Genomic DNA, 23,725 nt, shown 5'->3' with positions numbered 1-23,725 from the left:
CTCATAACAGCTTTTTTAAGCATTTTACATGAGTATTTGTTTTTGTAAGTTTTTGTTCACTCTTGGTAATTACTTTACAGTGACATTGCCAGATACATTTTCTGCTTCAGAGTAAATGAAAACAGTGTTTTAAGCACAATAAAAGTGTTTTAGTGTTTTTGTACAATGATGTTTATTGTTTTATATTGAAATTTTAAACTTCAAACAAGCGCGTTTTTGTACACTTCAGTTACTTTATATTGTGCATTGCATTTGCAGCTTTAGACAAGCTCAAAACAGTGTTTATAAAGCAGTGCATATGCATTTGCAGCTTTAGACAAGCTCAAAACAGTGTTTATAAAGCACAAAAAACGAGTGTTTTAGTGTTTTTGTTCAGTCATGTACATTAGTTAATACTGACATTGCTAGATGCATTGAAACAATAGGAAATTGAAACAATGTTTTAAGCACATTACACGGGTGTTTTACTGTTTTTGTACACTCCTGGTTTATATTGACATTGCCTGATAAACTTTCAGCTTTAGAGGAGCTTTTAAAAGTGTTTCAAGAAAAATACATCACTTTATATCTAAAAACAATGTTGTTCGCATAACACATCATTTCCAATTATTTTATATTGACATTGCCAGATGCATTTTCAGCTTCAGACAAGCTTAAAAATGTTTTAAATACAATACACCAGTGTTATAGTGTTTTTGTACACTCCTGTAAATTAGTTAATACTGACCTTGCCAGCTGCATTTTCAGATTCAGATAGGCTCAAAACTGTTTTAAGTACAAGACACCTCTTCAAATCCTAACACAGTGTTTTAAGCGTTATACATCACATTTCAGTTAGTTTATTTTGACACTGCCAGATGCATTTAAGCTTCAGAGATGCTTGAAACAGTGTTTTAAGCATTTTACAGGAGTGTTTTATTGTTTTTGTTTACTTCTTTAATAAGTTTACATTGACATTGCCATATGGATTTTTAGCTCCAGACAAGCTCAAAACAGTGTTTTACGCACAATCGATGAGCGTTTTAGTGTATTTGTACAATAATATTAATTGGTTTTTATTGACTTTGCCAGTGGCATTTTTAGCAACTCAAAAGCTCAAAACAGTGTTTTAGGAACAATATACGTGTGTTTTAATGTTTTTGTACACTCCTGTTAATTAGTTTACATTGATATTTCCAGATGCATTTTCTGTTTCAAAACAGTGTTTAAATCACAATGCACAAAGTTTTTTTTTTGTACTCTCATTTTAATTACTTAACATTGACATTGCCAGATGATTTGTTCACTTTCAGACAAGCTCAAAACAGTGTTTTATGCACATAACTTGTGTGTTTTCATGTTTTTGAACACTAGATAATTAGTTTATATTTACATAAATTAGAAACTCAAAACAGTGTTTTAGGCATTATAGACGAGACTATTAGGGTTTTTTATTTACTTCCGTGTGTTAATGTGACGTGACAATAGAGTGATTTGATTTGATTTGATTTAAGCTTACATTGACATTTTTTTAAGCACAATAGACGAGAATTTTAGGTCTTTGTTAATTCCTGTAATTCGTTTAAAGTGACATTGCCATATGCTTTTTCTCTTTCAGAGGAAATGAAAACAGTGTTTTAAGCACAATAAAAAGTGCTTTAGTGATTTTGGACACTCTGGTTAATTACTTTGTATTGAAATTTCCAGATACATTGTAAGCGTCAGACTTCAGATTGCCAGAAGCATTTTAAGATTTTGACTAGCTCAAAACAGTCTTTTAAGCACAATATTTAATAATATTAATAAATTAATATTTTTGCACACTCCTGTTTAATTAGTTTATACTGACATTGACAGATGCATTTTCAGCTTCATAAAAACTCATAAAATAATTTTCTGCTTCAGAGGAAATGAAAACAGTGTTTTTAGCAAATTACACTGGTGTTTTAGTGTTTTTGTACACTCCTGGAAATTAGTTTATATTGACATTGCCATATACATTTTTAGCTTCAGAGAAGCTCAAATAGTGTGAACAATAGAACAATACACCTCTTTTAATCTTAAAACAATGTTGTTAGCAAAATACATCAGCTGCCAGTTATTTTATACTGACAATGCCCCAAACATTTTAAGCTTCAGAGATAACTCAAAACAGTGTTTTAAGCATTATATGTTTTAAGCACTATATGTTTTAGTGTTTTTGTTTACTTCTGTTAATAAGTTTGTATTGACATTGCCAAATGTATTTTCAGCTTTATTGTTTTTGGACAATCCTAATAATTAGTCTCTATTGACATTGCTATTTGCTTTTTCATTTTCGGACAAGCTTTTTAAAGTTTTTTTAGTACTTTCTTCACTCCTGTTAATTGGTCCCGATGTATTTTCTGCTTTAGAGGAAATGAAAACAGTGTTTTAAGCACAATACACGAGTTTATTTAATTAGTTTATATTGACATTGCCAGATGCATTTTTCAGCTTTAGAGAGGCTTAAAACAGTGTTTGAAGCACAATCCCTGTCTTAGAATAAAAAAACAAGGTTTTAGGCATAATGCCTCATCTTGCCAGTTAGTTTATATTGACCGTCATGGATGCATTTTCAGCTTCAAAAAACTTTTGTACAATCTTTTTCAATTAGATTAAAATGCCATTGCCAGATGCATTTATCGCTTCACACAAGCTGAAAACAGTGTTTTAAGCACAATACACAAGTGTTTCAGTGTTTTTGTACACTCCTGGTAATTAGTTGATTATGACAAAATTAAAATTGTTTTAAGCATAATACACGTCTGTTTTAAAATTTTTATTAACATTGCCAGATGCATTTTAAGCCTCTGAGAAGCTTAAAAACTCTTAAAAAAGTGTTTTAGACACATTACACGTGTGTTAGTGTTTTTGTACAATTCTGTTTATAAGTTTCCACTGACATTGCTAGATGAATTTTCATTTTCAGAACAGCTTATAACAGTATTTTGCATTTTTTACACGAGTATTTTAGAGTTTTTGTTCAATCTTATTAATTAGATTACAGTGAAAGATTAATTTTCAGCTTCAAAGGAAATGAAAACAATGTCTTAAGCACAATAGAAAATGGTTTAGTGTTTTTGTACAATCCTGTTATACTTAAATTTCCAGATGCATTTTAAGATTTTGAAAAGCTCAAAACAGTGTTTATTAAGCACGATTGTATTAGTGTTTTTGTACACTCCTCTTCATTCGTTTAGATAGACATTGCCAGATGCTTTTTGAACTTCAAACAAGCTTTCAACTATGTTGAAAACTATGTTTTAACTATGTTAAAGAGTGCTTTAGTGTTTTTGTAGTCCTTGTAAAGATTTCATATTAACATTGCTTTTTTAAACTTAAAACAATGTTAGAATAATACATTCTCTGCCAATTATTTTACATTTACATTGCCCCAAGCATTTTCAGCAGTGGTTTTGTTTACTACTTTAAATAAGTTTACACTGACATTGCCAAATGCTTTTTCAGCTTCATCCAAGCTCAAAACAGTGTTTAAAACACAATACACGAGTGTTTTAAAATGTTTTAACTCTCCTTGTTAATTAGTTTATATCATTATTGCTTGATGCATTTTAAGCTTCAGACAAGCTTAAAACCGTATTTTAAGCACAATAGACGAAAAATTTAGTGTTTTTGATCACTCCTGTTAATTCGTTTTGAGTGACATTGCCAGATGCATTTTCTGCTTCAGAGGAAATGAAAACAATGTTCTAAGCACAATACACGAGTGTTTTAGTGTTTTTGTACAATGTATTTTCAGCTTTAGAAAGGCTCAAAATTGTTTTAGGCACAATACACGTATCTATTAATGTTTGTGTACACTCTTAAATAGTTTACATTGACGTCGCCAGATACATTTTCTGCTTCATAGGAACTCAGAAAAGTTTCTAAATCACAATACACACGTGTTTTTGTACAATCCTTTTAATTAATTTTTATTGACATTGCATTTTAAGCTTAAGACAACCTAAAAACAGTGTTGTAGACACATTACACATGTGTTTTAGTTTTTTTGTACACTCCTGTTAATTAGTTTACATTGACATTGCCAGATACATTTTCAGCTTCAAACAAGCACATAAGTATTTTTTTTTTTTCTACACTACACTAAATTATCAGATGTATTTTAAGATTCTTTCATACAAGTAGACTAGTATTTTGTTGTTTTTGTCTAATCCTATTAATTAGTTTATACTGACATTGCCACTTGCATTGTTAGTTTCTGACAAGCTCAAGTGACAAGTGTTTCAAGCACTTAATTACTTTACAGTGACATTGCCAGATGCATTTTCAGCTTCAGACAAGCTCATAACAGTGTATCTAAAACAATACACCTCTTCAAATCTTAAATCAATAATGGTAGCAAAATACATCATCTGCCTGTTATTTTTTATTAATATTGCCAGAAGCACTTTTAAATTTAGACTAGCTCAAAACAGTCATTTAAGCACAATACACAAATGTTTTAATATTTTTGCACTTTCGTGTTAAATTAGTTTATATTGACATTGCCTGATGCATTTTCAGCTTCAGACAAGCTCAAAACCGTGTTTTTAGCAGAATAGGCGAGTGTTTAACTGTTTTTGTAAAATCCTGTTAAATAGTTTATACTGACAATGCCAGATGCATTTTAAGCTTCGGGCAAGCTAAAAACAGTGTTTTAGGCACAATACACGTATGTTGTTTTTTTTTTTTTTTTGTACACGTCTCTTTATTAATTTACATTGGCTTTGCCAAATGCATTTTCTGCTTCATAGGAACTCAAAACAGTGTTTAAATCACGATACACAAGTGTTTTTGTACAATCCTTTAAATTTACTTTTATTGACATTGCATTTTAATTTTAAGACAAGCTTAAAACAGTGTTGTAGAGACATTACACATGTTTTAGTGTTTCTGTTTACTCCTTTAAATAATATTATATTGACATTGCCAGATAGATTTTAGCTTCATACAAGCATTAAACCATGTTTACAGCTTAATACACGAGTAATTTTATTGTTTTTGTACAATCTTATTTATTAGTTTATACTGACATTGCCAGTTAAATTTCAGCTTCAGACAAGCTCAAAACAGCGTTTTACACGAGTATTTTAGTGTTTTTAATCACTCCTTTTTATTAATTTAACATTGCTAGATCTGCTTTAGAGGAAATAAAAACAGTGTTTTAAGCACAAAAAAGTTTTTTAGTGCTTTTGTATACTGCTGGTAATTATGTTATATTATTCTGATGCATTTTAATGCATCTTAAACTGCATACAATCTCAAAACCGTGTTTTGAACACGAGTGTGTTAGTGTTTTTGTACACTCGTGTTACTGAACTAACCGATTACATTGTTGATATAGGCACATTGCATCTAATACTTCAGAGAAAAACGGTTTTATAAGCCTTCATAAAATTTTCATGTGTTTGTGAACATTTCTATTATTTCGATGATATGGCCATGGCTAATTACATTTTCATTAACTTTGCCACAAGCATTTTCAGCCTGAAAGAGGCTCAAGCAGTTTTTAAAGAGATTTTGTACATTCCTGTTAATTAGTTTATATTTTCATTGCCAGAAGCATTTTCAGCCTCAGAGAAGCTCAAAACAGTGTTTTAAGAATTTGTCACCAATTGTCTTAGAATTTTTGGTCAGTCTTGTTAAATTAGTGTTTTAAGCACAATAAAAAAAGTGTTTGTGTTTTTGTACACATTTACATTTACATTTTCAGCATTTAGCAGACGCTCTTATCCAGAGCGACTTACAGAAGTGCTTCTATAGTGAACATTTTATTTCTCAAGTTTAGGTAAACAACAGTCGAAGAACATAAATCTGCTAAAACCTGTTAGAACCAAAGTGCCTTTTTTTTTTTTTTTTTTTTTTTGGAAATGGAAAAGAATGGAACAAAATGTTAGTAAATAAGTACAAGTCAGCCTAAGTGTTTAGTAAAAAGGTGGGTTTTTAATCGTTTTTTAAAGACAGCAAGAGACTCAGATGTTCGGACAGACAGAGGAAGTTCATTCCACCACTTCGGCGCTAGAACAGAGAACAGCCTTGATGCTTGTCTTCCTCGAGTCCTGGGTGGAGGATCAAGTCGAGCGAGACTAGAGGCTCGGAGGTTGCGTGGTACAGAGCGGGGTTTGATTAGGCCACGAAGGTAGCTTGGGGCTGGTCCATTTTTGGCTTTGTAAGCAAGCGTCAGTGTTTTAAACTGAATGCGTGCAGCTACAGGAAGCCAGTGAAGAGAACATAGCAGTGGGGTGATGTGGCAGTGTTTGGGTTGGTTAAAAACCAGACGTGCAGCTGCATTTTGAATGAGCTGTAAGGGTTTAATCGTGGACATGGGAGCTCCAGCCAGAAGGGAGTTGCAGTAGTCCAACCGTGAGATTCCAAGTGATTGCACCAGAATCTGGGTAGCTTCCCTGGAGAGAAATGGACGAATCTTCCTGATGTTGTACAGGAGAAACCGACACGCTCTTGTCATGTTGGCTATATGAGGAGAGAATGTCAGCTGGTTATCAAGGACAACACCAAGACTTCTTACCTTATCAGATGGTCTGATCTGGGAGTCATCCAGAGAAATGACTAGGTCTGGGTTGGAGACTGATCTCCAGGAATGAGCAACATCTCTGTCTTGCTGGGATTAAGTTTTAGATGATGAGCCGACATCCATTGTGAGATATCTTGCAGACATGCTGAGATGCGAGCTGAGACTTGCGTGTCTGAAGGAGGAAATGACAGAACGAGCTGAGTGTCATCTGCATAGGAGTGGTAGGAGAAGCCATGGGAGGCTATGACCTTGCCCAGAGAGCTGGTGTAGATAGAGAAAAGAAGTGGGCCAAGTACAGAGCCCTGAGGAACACCGGTTGAGAGAGTGCATGGGGGAGATATGGATCCCCTCCATGACACTTGGTAGGAGCGCCCTTCCAGGTAGGAGGCCATCCATTGCCATGCTGAACCTGTTACTCCAAGGTTGGAGAGAGTGGTCAGGAGAATGCTGTGATTCACTGTGTCGAAGGCTGCAGAGAGGTCAAGAAGAATAAGGACAGATGACAGTTTGGCTGCTTTGGCTGCATGAAGCTTCTCAGTAACAGCTACAAGAGCTGTTTCTGTAGAATGTGCTGCCTTGAAGCCAGACTGGTACGGATCGTGGAGGTCATTCTAAGTGAGAAAGGCAGATAGTTGGTTATAGACGTTCAAGAATTTTGGATAGAAAAGAGAGGAGTGAGACAGGTCTGTAGTTGTTAATGTCTGTAGTGTCTAGTGTAGGTTTCTTAAGAAGGGGAATGACCTGAGCCTTCTTAAAAGCAGTAGGGACAACACCTGATGTAAGGGAGTTGTTGATGATGGGTGTGATGGAGGGGATTAGGTCCTGTGAGATGTCTTTGAGGATGGTGGATGGTATAGGGTCAAGTGTGCATGTAGTGGGATTGCTGGATGAGAGGAGCTGTGTAACCTCATCCATGGTGAGTGGGGTAAAGCTGGTAAGTGTGTTGGTGGGTTGAGGGTCAGTTGAAAGTGGGTCAGTCGGAGAGAAGGATTGATTGATTTTGTCGATCTTTTCCTGAAAGAATGTTGCAAAGTCAGTAGCAGTGAGAGAGGCAGAAGGGGGAGGAGGAAGAGGGCTTAGAAGAGAGGAAAAGATAGCATGAAGCTTACGTGGGTCAGCAGCAGATTGTTCAAGCTTGGCTTTGTAAAAAGATGTTTTTGCAGCAGTCACGTCAGATGAGAACCTGGACAGCAGATTGTGGTAGGAGTGAAGATCAACCCCGAGCTTAGATTTCCTCCACTTTCTCTCAGCTGCCCTTAATTCTCTTCTGTTGCTGCGCAGTGCATCTGAAAGCCAAGGAGCAGGGTGAGAAGGGTTTCCTCGTTTGAGGGTAGGAGGACAGAGCTGATCGAGGGATGTTGAAAGAGAAGAGAGTAGATTATTAGTTGCGGAGTTGAGTGGAAGGGTAGCAAGCATGTCAGGGTTAGGTAGTGAAGTTAGGATGGTGGAGATCAGCAGGGAGGGAGATAAAGAGTGAAGATTGGGGCGTGTTGTAAGGGTGAAAGTGTGGTTGGAGGTAGGAAGAGTTGGGAGACAGAGAGAGAAGGACACAAAGTGATGGTCAGAGAGGTGGAGTGGGGTGACAGTGAGGTCCAGAACAGAAGCTGGACGGCTGAAGACCAGGTCCAGAAGATTGCCTCCTTTGTGTGTCGGAGGGCTGTGGTTAAAGAGGAGGTCGAAAGATGAAAGAAGAGGAAGAAGACAGGAGGACTGAAGTGTAGGGAGATTAAAGTCCCCAAGAAGAGTCAGAGGAGTTCCATCTGAAGGGAAGAAACTCAGAAGAACATCCAGCTCTTCTATGAAGTCTCCCAGTGCGCCAGGTGGTCTGTAAATGACAATGATATGAAGAGTAATCGGAAAAGTAACAGTAATAGCATGAAATTCAAAAGATGAAATGTTAAGGTGAGAAACATTCACAGTAGTGAATTGCCATTTCCTGGTCAGGAGCAAACCTGTACCACCACCCCTACCAGATCCTCTCGGTGTATGAGAGAAGGTGTAGGCAGAGGATAAGGCTGCTGGTGTTGCTGAGTTCTCGGTGGTGATCCATGTCTCAGTCAGTGCCAGGAAGTCAAGGCTGTGAGAAAGTGCAAAAGCTGAGATAAAGTCAGCTTTCTGGACGGCTGATTGACAGTTCCAGGCCCCACCTACCACCACTGTTTGAGACTGTTGCAACTGTTGGGGGTAGATGAGGTTGCTGGCGTTGCTGCTCCTGTAATGTGCCCTCTGATGTCTGCAGGGTCTGTGAGATATAAGCACAGGAATGTTTGAGTAGCACATGCTGAGAAAAAAGTTTGATAGATTGAACAATGTCAGAGACTGATAGGACTTACCAGAGTTAGTTTAGATTAGTAGAAGAAAAAAAACAAAAAAACAAAAAACAAAACAAAAAAAAAACCTAGTGATAGAGAAGACCAGTCGCTACTAGCGGAGATTTAATTTTATACTAAGCTTAGCCCTGCCCCTCAATTCACACCTAGGCCTCCAACAATAGGCACCTGAAGCCACTTTAACCAATCAGCAAAACACAGATTAATGCATCAACAGACTATCTTTTAACAATAGTTAAATGCTACTTAAATGCTACTTCAATTCTAGCAATGTTAATAATCAAAGTTACAAAGATAGAGTCTAGAACAGGGGTATTCAACTAAAATTTGAAGAGGTCCAGTTAGATAAAATTTCTTGAAGCAAAGGTCCGGAATGTTTAACTACAGTATATACAGTATATACAGTGTATCACAAAAGTGAGTACACCCCTCACATTTCTGCAAATATTTCATTATATCTTTTCATGGGACAACACTATAGACATGAAACTTGGATATAACTTAGAGTAGTCAGTGTACAACTTGTATAGCAGTGTAGATTTACTGTCTTCTGAAAATAACTCAACACACAGCCATTAATGTCTAAATAGCTGGCAACATAAGTGAGTACACCCCACAGTGAACATGTCCAAATTGTGCCCAAATGTGTCGTTGTCCCTCCCTGGTGTAATGTGTCAAGGTCCCAGGTGTAAATGGGGAGCAGGGCTGTTAAATTTGGTGTTTTGGGTACAATTCTCTCATACTGGCCACTGGATATTCAACATGGCACCTCATGGCAAAGAACTCTCTGAGGATGTGAGAAATAGAATTGTTGCTCTCCACAAAGATGGCCTGGGCTATAAGAAGATTGCTAACACCCTGAAACTGAGCTACAGCATGGTGGCCAAGGTCATACAGCGGTTTTCCAGGACAGGTTCCACTCGGAACAGGCTTCGCCAGGGTCGACCAAAGAAGTTGAGTCCACGTGTTCGGCTTTAAAAAATAGACACATGAGTGCTGCCAGCATTGCTGCAGAGGTTGAAGACGTGGGAGGTCAGCCTGTCAGTGCTCAGACCATACGCCGCACACTGCATCAACTCGGTCTGCATGGTCGTCATCCCAGAAGGAAGCTGACGCACAAGAAAGCCCGCAAACAGTTTGCTGAAGACAAGCAGTCCAAGAACATGGATTACTGGAATGCCCTGTGGTCTGACGAGACCAAGATAAACTTGTTTGGCTCAGATGGTGTCCAGCATGTGTGGGGGCGCCCTGGTGAGAAGTACCAAGACAACTGTATCTTGCCTACAGTCAAGCATGGTGGTGGTAGCATCATGGTCTTGGGCTGCATGAGTGTTGCTGGCACTGGGGAGCTGCAGTTCATTGAGGGAAACATGAATTCCAACATGTACTGTGACATTCTGAAACAGAGCATGATCCCCTCCCTTCGAAAACTGGGCCTCATGGCAGTTTTCCAACAGGATAACGACCCCAAACACAACCTCCAAGATGACAACTGCCTTGCTGAGGAAGCTGAAGGTAAAAGTGATGGACTAAACCCAATTGAGCACCTGTGGCGCATCCTCAAGTGGAAGGTGGAGGAGTTCAAGGTGTCTAACATCCACCAGCTCCGTGATGTCATCATGGAGGAGTGGAAGAGGATTCCAGTAGCAACCTGTGCAGCTCTGGTGAATTCCATGCCCAGGAGGGTTAAGGCAGTGCTGGATAATAATGGTGGTCACACAAAATATTGACACTTTGGGCACAATTTGGACATGTTCACTGTGGGGTGTACTCACTTATGTTGCCAGCCATTTAGACATTAATGGCTGTGTGTTGAGTTATTTTCAGAAGACAGTAAATCTACACTGCTATACAAGTTGTACACTGACTACTCTAAGTTATATCCAAGTTTTATTTCTATAGTGTTGTCCCATGAAAAGATATAATAAAATATTTGCAGAAATGTGAGGGGTGTACTCACTTTTGTGATACACTGTATATATATATATATATATATATATATATATATATATATATATATATAGCATTTAGCGGACACTTTTATCCAAAGCGACTTACACAATGAGCAACTGAGGGTTAAGGGCCTTACTCAGGGACCCAACAGTGGCAACTTGGTGGTGGTGGGGCTTGAACCGGCAACCTTCTGTTTATTAGTCCAGTACCTTAACCACTGAGCTATCACTGCATAACATATAATATATATATTGATATATATTATATATAAGTAGCCTAGTAGTTGTATCAACATCTGCATGTAATCAATAACTGACTGTCAAATCAGATGTCTGTTTGTTTATTAGGATTATAACGTCATGTTTTACACTTTGGTTACATTCATGACAGGAACGGTAGTTATTCATTACACAAGACTCATCAGTTCACAAGTTTATATCCAACACAGTCATGGACAATTTAGTGTCTCCAATTCACCTCACTTGCATGTCTTTGTACTGTGGGAGGAAACCGGAGCACCGAAGTAAACCCATGCAGACACGGGGAGAACATGCAAACTCCACACAGAGAGGACCCGGACCACCCCACCTTATCAAACCTTTCTCTTATCAAATTAGGAGAAAATAAAAATAAATTGTGCTCCAGTGGGAAGTAAGAACAGAGATGAGTCTCTCCATCACGAATTAAATGCTGTATTTTCGCTGTACACGTTTCTTTTTTGGAGAGCGCCATTTGTCTCCTGTCTCACTCGTCTTTTCTCAACTTTCTCCTGCACGTTCACTATCTTTCTTTTTCTTTCCACCGTCTTTTCACATGTAACTCGCCTCTAACTCTCTCATCTGTAGAGTTGTAGTGTTTACCGACTGGAATGCACAGACTTGATTGGCTGAGTGGTGTCACGTGATCTCTGGTGTCTGTGCGTTTTCTCATCCACTAAACCGCTACCGTAAATGGTACAGAAGCTGCGCCGGTTAAAATAGAAGCGCTCCGTCAGGTTTCAAATCATAACTTTCTGTTTTGGCTGTAGGTCCGGGTCCGTATGGGACAGCTTCTGGGTCCGGACCCGGACCGCGGTCCGCCTGTTAGTGACCTCTGGTCTAGAAGAAGTTACAGCAAAAAATATACACTTTAACCAGAAGCTTACCTTACCCAGGAATACAAATGAACACTATAAAAGTTACAAGCACTGATTAATTCAATGGCTGGAGATTTAATTTTTATACTAAGCTTAGCCCTGCCCCTCAATTCACATCTAGGCCTCCAACAATAGGCACCTGAAGCCACTTTAACCAATCAGCAAAACACAGATTAATGCATCAACAGACTATCTTTTAACAATAGTTAAATGCTACTTAAATACTACTTCAATTCTAGCAATGTTAATAATCAAAGTTACAAAGATAGAGTCTAGAACAAGTTACAGCAAAAAATATACACTTTAACCAGAAGCTTACCTTACCCAGGAATACAAATGAACACTATAAAAGTTACAAGCACACTCCTAGTAATTAGTTCATATTAACATTGCCAGATGCATTTTCAGCGTTAGATAGACTCAGGACAGCGTTTCAAGATCAATACATCTTTTTTAATCTTAAAGAAATGTTGTTAGCAAAATACATCATCTGCCAATTATTTTATACTGACAATGCCCCAAACATTTTCAGCATCAGAGATAACTCAAAACAGTGTTTTAGGCATCATACACTAGTGTTTTAGTGTTTTTGTTTACTTCTGTTAATAAGTTTGTATTGACATTGCCAAATGTATCAAAATTGTGTTTTAAGAACAATGCACGAGTGTTTTAGTGTTTTTATGTACTCATATTAATCAGTTTATACTTACATTGTCAGTTGCATTTTACGATTAGGACAAGCTCAAAACAATGTTTTAATCATTTTATATAGTATTTTGGTGTTTTTGGTCATTCTAAACGAATTAACAAGAGTGAACAAAAACACTAAAATTCTCTCGCACGCCAGGTGCATTTACTGCTTCGGACAAGCTCAAAACCGTGTTTTTGCACAGTAAACGAGTCATATAGTGTTTTTGTACACTCCTGTTAATTAGTTTATACTTACATTGCCAGTTGCATTTTATGCAACTCAAGCTCAAAACAGTGTTTAAAGCACAATACACGTGGGTTTTATTGTTTTTATACACTCTTGTTAATTAGTTTACAGTGACCCTGCAAGATGCATTTTCAGCTTCAGACAATCTCATAACAGCTTTTTTAAGCATTTTACATGAGTATTTTAAAGTTTTTGTTCACTCTTGGTAATTACTTTACAGTGACAGTGCCAGATGCATTTTCTGCTTCAGAGTAAATGAAAACAGTGTTTTAAGCACAATAAAAGTGTTTTAGTGTTTTTGTACAATGATGTTAATTGTTTTATATTGAAATTTTTACATGCATTTTAAACTTCAGAAAAGCTCTAAACCGTGTTTTCAAACACTATGCACGAGTGTTTTCGCGTTTTTGTACACTTCAGTTAGTTTATACTAACAGTTGCATTTTCAGCTTTAGACAAGCTCAAAACAGTGTTTATTAAGCACAATAAACGAGTGTTTTAGTGTTTTTGTTCAGTCATGTACATTAGTTAATACTGACATTGCTAGATGCATTTAAGCTTAGGTCTAGCTCATAACAGTGTTTTAAGCATTTTACACGAGTATTTAAGGGTTTTTGATCACTCCTGTTAATTAGTTTATTCTGAAATTGCCAGATGTATTTTCAGCCTCAGACAAGCTCATAAAAGTGTTTTAAGCCTTTCACACGTTTACTTCAATGTTTTTGTTCTTGCTTTTTAATTAGTTTACAGTGACATTGCCTTATGCATTTTCTTCTTCAGAGGAAATTGAAACAATGTTTTAGGCACATTACACGGGTGTTTTATTGTTTTTGTACACTCCTGGTTTATATTGACATTGCCTGATAAACTTTCAGCTTTAGAGGAGCTTTTAAAAGTGTTTCAAGAAAAATACATCACTTTAAATCTTAAAACAATGTTGTTAGCATAACACATCATTTCCAATTATTTTATATTGACATTGCCAGATGCATTTTCAGCTTCAGACAAGCTCAAAAATGTTTTAAATACAATACACCAGTGTTATAGTGTTTTTGTACACTCCTGTAAATGAGTTAATACTGACATTGCCAGCTGCATTTTCAGATTCAGATAGGCTCAAAACTGTTTTAAGTACAAGACACCTCTTCAAATCCTAACACAGTGTTTTAAGCGTTTTACATCACCTTTCAATTAGTTTATATTGACACTGCCAGATGCATTTAAGCTTCAGAGATGCTTGAAACAGTGTTTTAAGCATTTGCAGGAGTGTTTTATTGTTTTTGTTTACTTCTTTAATAAGTTTACATTGACATTGCCATATGGATTTTTAGCTCCAGACAAGCTCAAAACAGTGTTTTACGCACAATCGATGAGCGTTTTAGTGTATTTGTACAATAATATTAATTGGTTTTTATTGACTTTGCCAGTTGCATTTTTAGCAACTCAAAAGCTCAAAACAGTGTTTTAGGAACAATATACGTGTGTTTTAATTTTTTTGTACACTCCTGTTAATTAGTTTACATAGATATTTCCAGATGCATTTTCTGTTTCAAAACAGTGTTTAAATCATAATGCTGAAGGTTTGGTTTTTTTTACTCTCATTTTAATTACTTAACATTGACATTGCCAGATTGTTTACTTTCAGACAAGCTCAAAACAGTGTTTTATGCACATAACTTGTGTGTTTTCATGTTTTTGAACACTAGATAATTAGTTTATATTTACATTGCAAGATGCATTTTCATCTTCAGAGACGCTCAAAACAATGTTTTAAGCATAATACATTATCTGCCAATTAGTTAATATCACCGGTGTAATGTGCTTAAAACACTGTTTTCATTTCCTCTGAAGCAGAAAATTCTTCTTTTAGTGTTTTTGTACACTCCTGGTAATTAGTTTATATTGTTATTGACATATACATTTTCAGCTTCAGAGAAGCTCAAAATAGTGTGTCAAGAACAATACACCTCTTTTAATCTTAAAACAGTGTTATTACATCATCTGCCAATTTTTTTTAGATAAGCTCAAAACCACCAGTGTTATAGTATTTTTTGTACACTCCTTTTTACCAGTTCATACTGCCATTGCCAGCTGCATTTTCATCTTTCGGCAAGTTTTAAACAGTGTTTATTAAGCACAATACACGAGTGTTTTAGTGTTTTTGTACACTCGTGTTAATTCGTTTATGTAGACATTGCAAGATGCATTTTGAGCTTCAGACAAGCTCAAAACATGGTTTTAAACAAACTACGCGAGTTGTTTAGTGTTACTGAACTAACCGATTAGATTGTTGATATACAGTAGACACATTGCATCCAATACGTCAGAGAAGAGCAAAACGGTTTTATAAGACTTCAAAAAAAAGTGTTTGTGAACTTTTCTATTATTTCGATGATTCGGCCATGGCTAATTAAATTTGTATCTCATGGAAACTCAAAGAAGTGTATTCTGCACACTATACTAGTGGTTTAGAGATTTCTGTACATTCCAATTTGGTCGTTTTATTAACTTTGCCACAAGAATTTTCAGCCTGAAAGAGGCATTTAAAAAGAGTGTTAAAGAGATTTTGTACATTCCTGTTAATTAGTTTATATTTACATAACAGTGTTTTAATCATTTTACACGAGTATTTTGGTGTTTTTGTTCATTTAGAGTGAAATGTTACTCTAAACGAATTAACAGGCATTAACAAAAACACTAAAATTCTCTCGCACTTGTTGTGCATTTATTGCTTCGGACAAGCTCAAAACCGTGTTTTAACACATTAAACGAGTCATATACTGTTTTTGTACACTCCTGTTAATTAGTTTTTACTTACATTGCCAGTTGCATTTTACGATTAGGACAAGCTCAAAACAGTGTTTTAAGCACAATTCACGTTGGTTTTATTGTTTTTATACACTCCTGTTAATTAGTTTACAGTGACACTGCCGGATGCATTTTCAGCTTCAGACAAGCTCATAACAGCTTTTTTAAGCATCTTACATGAGTATTTTGAAGTTTTTGTTCACTCTTGGTAATTACTTTACAGTGACAGTGCTAGATGCATTTTCTGCTTCAGAGGAAATGAAAACAGTGTTTTAAGCACAATAAAAAAGTGTTTTAGTGTTTTTGTTCAATGTTAATTATTTTATATTGAAATTTCCACATGCATTTTTAAATTCAGACAAGCTCTAAACCGTTTTCAAAAACAGTGCTCGAGTGTTTTCGTGTTTTTGTACACTTCAGTTAGTTTATACTAACAGTTGCATTTTCAGCTTTAGACAAGCTCAAAACAGTGTTTTTTAAGCACAATACACTAGTGTTTCAGTACACTCTTGTTTATTTGTTTGTACAGACATTTCACACATTCAGAAAAGCTCATAACTGGGTTTTAGGAACAATGCACCTCTTTTAATATTAAAACAATGTTGCAAATATACAGTATGTGGCAAACATATCTGCCAATTTTTTTTTTGACATTGCCAGATACATTTTCAGCTTCAGAAAAGCTCAAAACTGTTTTATTTGCCCAAAAATGTGTTTCATTGTTTTTGTTCTTTCCTGTTAATTATTTTATACTGAAATTGTTAGATGCATTTTCAGCTTCAGACAAGCTCATAACAGCTTTTTTAAGCATTGTACATGAGTATTTTGAAGTTTTGGTAATTACTTTACAGTGACAGTGCCAGATGCATTCTCTGCTTCAGAGGAAATATAATTACTTTATATTGAAATTGTTAGATGCATTTTCAGCTTCAGACAAGCTCAAAACCATGTTTTAATACACCACTATAATAGTGTTTTTGTACACTCCTATTAATTAGTTCATACTGACATTGCCAGCTGCATTTTCAGCTTCAGACAAGCTTAAAACATGGTTTTAGACAAATTACGCGAGTTATTTAGTGTTACTGAACTAACCGATTAGAGTGTTGATTTAGACACACTGCATCTAAAGCTTCAGAAAAGCGCATAACGGTGTTTAAAAAAAATAACGGCCTATAAAAAATATAATTGTTTGTAAACATTTCTATTATTTTGATTACATGGCTAATTTTAACTCAGGGAAACTCTTTTTCAGCTTAAAACAAGCTCAAAAACGTGTTTTAAGCACTATAGACTAGTATTTTAGTGTTTTTGTACAATCCTTGTAATTAGTTTATACTGACATTGTCAGATGCATTTTAACCTTCAGACAAGCTCAAAACAGTGTTTTAAACACAAAACACGATTGTTTTAATGTTTTGTACAATCTTTGTAATTAGTTTACACTGACATTGTCAGCTTCAGTCAAGATCAAAAATCTGTTTTTCGCACAACACACTTGTGTTAATGTTTTTGTACAATCCTATTCTAGATAATTAGTTTTTGTTGATATTGCCACATGCATTTTCAGATTCAGAGAGGCTCAAAACTGTTTTTTAAGTAAAAGACACAAATCCTAACACAGTGTTTTAGGCGTAATACATCACCTGTTAATTAGAATATATTGACATTGCCAGATGCATTTAAGCTTCAGAGATGCTTGAAACAGTGTTTTAAGAATTTTACACAAGTGGTTATTGTTTTTGTTTACTTCTTTTAATAAGTTTACATTGACATTGCCATATGGATTTTTAGCTCTAGAACAATCGAGGAGTGTGTTAGTGTATTTGTACAATCATATTAATTGTTTTATACTGACATTGCCAGTTGCATTTTCAGCATTGGACAAGCTCAAAACTGTGTTTTAGGCACAATACTCGTGTGTTTTAATGTTTTTGTACACTCCTGTTAATTAGTTTGCATTAATATTGTCAGATCCATTTTCTGCTTCAAAACAGTGTTTAAATCACAATGCTGAAGGTTTTTTTTCTACACTCCTTTTAATTACTTAACATTGACATTGCCAGTTGATTTTTCACCTTCAGACAAGCTATGAACAGTGTTTTATGCACATAACACGTGTGTTTTTTATGTTTTTAAACCCTCTAGATAATTAGTTTATATTGACATTGCTAGATGCATTTTCAGCTTCAGAGACGCTCAAAACAATGTTTAGAACATAATACGTTATCTGCCAATTAGTTTATATTGACATTGCCGGATGCATTTTCTGCTTCAGACAAGCTCAAAACTGTGTTTTAAGTAATCTGCTCGAGATGTTTAGTGTTATTGAACTATCCGATTACTTCCTTGATATTGATATTAACACATTGTATTTTAAAGCTTTAGAAAAGCCGAAAACGGGCTCTTAATCCTAAAACGAGGAATTATTGTTTGTTTACATTTCTATTAATTCAATGATACTGGCATTGCCACCTGAATTTTAAACTCAGGAAAACTTAAAAAAGTGTTTTAAGCAAACTGCACGAGTGGTTTAGTATTTTTGTACATTCCTGTAAGAGCCGTAACTGACGTAACAGATGACGTCACTTGTCACTTCTTTACGACATGACGATGCGTTCTATAATTAGACAGTTTATGTTAAATAGTATTGGGGAGACAACAAACAGTTTTCCGACCGCATTATACATGTTAACCGGATTTGTTTCATGAACTGTTCTGTACGCATTCCACTATATTTATTTTCTGAAAGTCAACCGGAATTTGTTCAATAAACAATTAATTGCTGGGACTTATTCTGCAAGTGCTTATTAGAAATGCGAGTCGGGATACCCTTCAGTCAACCTCAGTAAGCCTAAGGAAGATCCGTTTGGAATAGCTGTAACATTGTCGGAAAACTTCGATTGATGACCGACGCTTCAAAGTGGAATATAACCTGCGGACAGAGGAAAGTCAGCGGTTATACGCAGAACGGAACGGACGCGACGGATGACTGCCGGTGTTACGGAGAATTCAGTTCCCCCTGTTTCCCCTTTAACGTGCATGTGCAAAAATCATGACTTTTTTTCAGTCGCTTCGTTGAGCGTCGGTTTATTTGGAATATGTGTTTATAGCGGTATGTTCTTTTTAAATTTCATGTTGTATGTTAGGTAGTTTGTGATTAAATACATACTTTAAAGTACTGAGTGAACTACTGTCAGAGGTTTTATTGCTCCACCGCAAGTCAGAGGTTTTCACACTGCTGTCTTCAGCCTTGCTGTCAAACAACTAGAATTAACGTGTCAGATTTATTTGTAAATAAATCCTAATACAGGACATGCTCCTATTCACACACTAGTTTGTTTCTTCTCGTTTTGTGGCACAAGATAAAGTTTTGGTGCAGATACAAATAAACTATATCGTACAGGACAATAAGCCGTCTGTGTTATTATTTAAGGTTACTCATCTCAGCTGCACTACCACTTACTTTCAAAAATAGTTTCATTCATGGTAATCTCTCTTGTTCATTTAAACTTCACAAACTGCATCCATGTGATTTTAAAATTAACAAACAGTATGTAGAACAAGTTTAACCTATAGACCAGTCCATTACACTAACAACACAGGGGGGAACACATTTACCTGGAGACCTGGGGAATATGGTTCCCCACATGTATATCACTGTGTGTGTAATTATAAAACACTACAGTGATGCTGGTGATGTATTTACCTATTGTCATTATGTAGAACAAGTTTAAACTATAGACCAGTCCATTACACTAACAACACAGTGGGGAACAGATTTACCTGGAGACCTGGGGAATATGGTTCCCCACATGTATATCACTGTGTGTGTAATTATAAAACACTACAGTGATGCTGGTGATGTATTTACCTGTTGTCATTATGTAGAACAAGTTTAACCTATAGATCAGTCCATTATACTAACAACGCAGGGGGGAACAGATTTACCTGGAGGCCTGGGGAATATGGTTTCCCACATGTATATCACTGTGTGTGTGTAATTATAAAACACTACAGTGATGCTGGTGATGTATTTACCTGTTGTCATTATGTAGAACAAGTTTAACCTATAGATCAGTCCATTATACTAACAACACAGGGGGGAACAGATTTACCTGGAGGCCTGGGGAATATGGTTCCCCACATGTATGTGTAATTATAAAACACTACAGTGATGCTGGTGATGTATTTACCTATTGTCATTATGTAGAACAAGTTTAACCTATAGATCAGTCCATTACACTAACAACACAGTGGGGGAACAGATTTACCTGGAGGCTTGGGGAATATGGTTCCCCACATGTATATCACTGTGTGTGTAATTATAAAACATTACAGTGATGCTGGTGATGTATTTACCTGTTGTCATTATGTAGAACAAGTTTAACCTATAGATCAGTCCATTACACTAACAACACAGGGGGGAACAGATTTACCTGAAGGCCTGGGGAATATGGTTCCCCACATGTATATTACTGTGTGATGAATCTTTTTTTTTTACATTGCAAACTACAGGCACACACACATTTTAAGAACAAAATATCTGTATTAGAAATTAGTGTTAAACTAAATTATGCATATATTACAATTATGCAAATATATAATAAAGAGGCCAACACATGACTGGTGGTACCATCTGTCACATCCATCACTGGCAATCTCAATGATCACACAGTCCTTCAATTGATCAATAAAAAGTCACACAATAGTTTTATGGTTACATTAGACTTCTCAATTACAAGTGTAGCTATAATAGATAGATCACTTTATTAATCCCAGAGGGAAAGTCAAGGACATATATAATAGCATGGTGCAATGAAAAAGCCAATAAAATTAAGGCATTATTACTATTTCTTTGGTACCACCAGTCATGTGTTGGCAACCCACCAGTAGAGGAAGATCTTCATTGTCCGGCATGTACTGAAGATTAGACCAAGGTTAATTGTGACGTTATTTCTAAAAAGTTTGCTTGTTGCTGTATTTTATTTTATGTTGCTCTTTTAGTTTATTTAAAAAGTAGATAGTAAATTAATCATTCATTTCTGTTTAGTAACTGCTTTATCCTGGTCATGGCCGTGGAGGATCCAGAACTGTTCCTGGGGAAACTGGACGTATGGCAGGAGTGCACTATGGATGTGATGCTAGTCAATCTCAGGGCACCATCCCCAAATAAATTTGCACGTCAGATTTTATTTTATTTAGTTTTTAAAAAATATATTTTTATTAAGCTATAAATATGTTAATTTTTCAAGTATTTAAGTTTTACTTTGCATTGAGGTGGATTTCTTTATTATACTGTACGTATATTTGCATAATTGTAATATATGCATAATTTAGTTTAACACTAATTTCTAATACAGATATTTTGTTCTTAAAATGTGTGTGTGCCTGTAGTTTGCAATAAAAAAAAAAAAAAAGAATCATCACACAGTAATATACATGTGGGGAACCATATGGTCTCCAGGTAAATGTTTTCCCCCTTGTGTTGTTAGTGTAATGGACTGATCTATAGGTTAAACTTGTTCTACATAATGACAACAGGTAAATACATCACCAGCATCACTGTAGTGTTTTATAATTACACACACAGTGATATACATGTGGGGAACCATATTCCCCAGGCCTCCAGGTAAATCTGTTCCCCACTGTGTTGTTAGTGTAATGGACTGGTCTATAGGTTGAACTTGTTCTACATAATGACAACAGTTAAATACATCACCAGCATCACTGTAGTGTTTTATGAATACACACACAGTAATATACATATGGGGAACCATATTCTCCAGGTAAATCTGTTCCCCCCTGTGTTTTTAGTGTAATTGACTGATCTATAGGATAAACTTGTTCTACATAATGGCAACAGTTAAATACATCACCAGCATCACTGTAGTGTTTTATGAATACACACACAGTAATATACATGTGGGGAACCATGTTCCCCAGGTCTCCAGGTAAATCTGTTCCCCCCTGTGTTTTTAGTGTAATGGACTGATCTATAGGTTAAACTTGTTCTTCATAATGACAACAGTTAAATACATCACCAGCATCACTGTAGTGTTTTATGAATACACACACAGTAATATACATGTGGGGAACCATATTCCCCAGGTCTCCAGGTAAATCTGTTCCCCCCTGTGTTTTTAGTGTAATGGACTGATCTATAGGTTAAACTCGTTCTACATACTGTTTGTTCATTTTAAAATCACATGGATGAAGTTTGTTAAGTTTAAATGAACAAGAGAGATCACCATGAATTATTCTACTACTTATTGTCCTGTGCGATATAGTTTATTTGTATCTGCACCAAAACTTTATCTTGTGTGACAAAACGAGAAAAAACAAACTTGTGTCTGAATATGAGCATGTCCTGTATTAGGATATACTGTATATATACAAATAAATATGACACGTTAATTCTAGTTGTTTGACAGCAAATGTGAAAACCTCCGACTTGCGGTGGAGCAATAAAACCTCTGACAGTAGTTCACTCAATACTTTAAAGTATGTATTTAATCACAAACTACCTAACATACAACATGAAATTTGAAAAGAACATACCGCTATAAACTTACACATATTCCAAATAAACCGATGCTCAACGAAGCGACAGAAAAAAACGTCATGATATTTGCACATGCGCGTTAAAGGGGAAACAGCGACAGAAAAAAAATGTCATGATTTTTGCACATGCGCGTTAAAGGGGAAACGGGGAACTGAATTCTCCGTAACACCGGCGTTAAGGGAAGACGTTACAGCTACAGCTGACTCCGTATGGAGCTGGTTGTCCATCTTCTTTGAGCAAGGGGCGTGATGCGCCCTCTTCTTGTCAGTTGACAATATTATAAAAACTTTTTACTGTCATTGGCTGGCATAAATTAATCCAGAAAACATGTTTACAAAGACAAAACACATGATCATACCTAAAGCACACATTTATAAGTCTTTATGGATTTCCTTGACTATTTGATTTAACTAATTAAGTGTTTACATTTCTGCAGTGACTTTTGTGCACTCCTGAGTCAAGCTCACTCAGCCACCTCCTGTTATTTGGCCTACACTGATCTTGGTAAGATGTTTACAAAAGCTGCTTTTATCAACATATACAGTTTGAAAAACATTTTCAAGATTGATTAGGGATACTGTATGCAAAATATTGTAATGTAAAATATTATAATAAAAAAAGCACATTATCATGTCTAAAGCACATATTTACAAGTCTTATAAGTTTGTGCCTATGTTCTTCAGCCTACTAAGGCACTGGTTTTTCTGCTCTAGCACTGTTCTGGATACTGCTTGTAGTGATGCCACTGCTGCTGCCAAAGTGAACCAATAAACCATTATTAACTATGTAAACATATTTAAAGAAAAGTTACTTTTTTATTCAACATTTCTTTTCCATCATAACTGGTGCAGCAGTTATTTTAACTGGAACTGACAATTTTGAATAAGACAAATAAGATCCAAATTGATCTGTGGAAAATAGCATTAAATTCTGTTTGTGTTTTCATTCCAGAATTAAAGACCAGTGTGAGACAGGAGATCGGCAGTCAGTTATGGCAAGACAAAACATTATATGTTTTATTAATTTTTGGCAAACCTATAATAAATAAAAATACTTGACAAAAATATAAAAAAACATGTTTTGGTGTACATTTGTTTTTTTCTGTTATTGTTTTAACTGTATATTTTTACGTTTACTTTTAATAAAGTATATTTACTGCCTGGCCAAAAAAAAAGGTCACAGACTCTAATATTTTGTTGGACCGCCTTTAGCTTTGATTACGGCACGCATTCGCTGTGGCATCGTTTCTACAAGCTTCTGCAGTGTCACAACATTTATTTCTGTCCAGAGTTGCATTAATTTTCCCCCAAGATCTTGTATTGATGATAGGAGATTTGGACCACTGCGCAAAGTCTTCTCCAGCACATCCCAAAGATTCTCAATGGGGTTTAGGTCTGGACTCTGTGGTGGCCAATCCATGTGTGAAAATAATGTCTCAAGCTCCCTGAACCACTCTTTTACA

At 35.8% G+C, this 23,725-nt stretch overlaps 1 long non-coding RNA gene across 1 annotated transcript; it reads left to right on the top strand.

Annotated features, from left to right (window-relative positions):
* Positions 1 to 22,310: 22,310 nt before the first annotated feature.
* On the top strand, positions 22,311 to 23,314 carry LOC134305228 (uncharacterized). The gene is made up of 3 exons (XR_010008528.1): positions 22,311 to 22,526; positions 22,700 to 22,767; positions 23,215 to 23,314. It is a non-coding gene; the product is annotated as an uncharacterized LOC134305228 (long non-coding RNA).
* The last annotated feature ends 411 nt before the right edge of the window (positions 23,315 to 23,725 follow it).

The sequence above is a fragment of the Trichomycterus rosablanca genome, unplaced genomic scaffold (assembly GCF_030014385.1).
Source record: "Trichomycterus rosablanca isolate fTriRos1 unplaced genomic scaffold, fTriRos1.hap1 scaffold_133, whole genome shotgun sequence".
NCBI classification, from domain to species: Eukaryota; Metazoa; Chordata; class Actinopteri; order Siluriformes; family Trichomycteridae; genus Trichomycterus; species Trichomycterus rosablanca.
The sequence above is the reverse complement of the archived record's forward strand: the minus strand, read 5'-3'. Positions and strand labels throughout refer to the sequence as shown.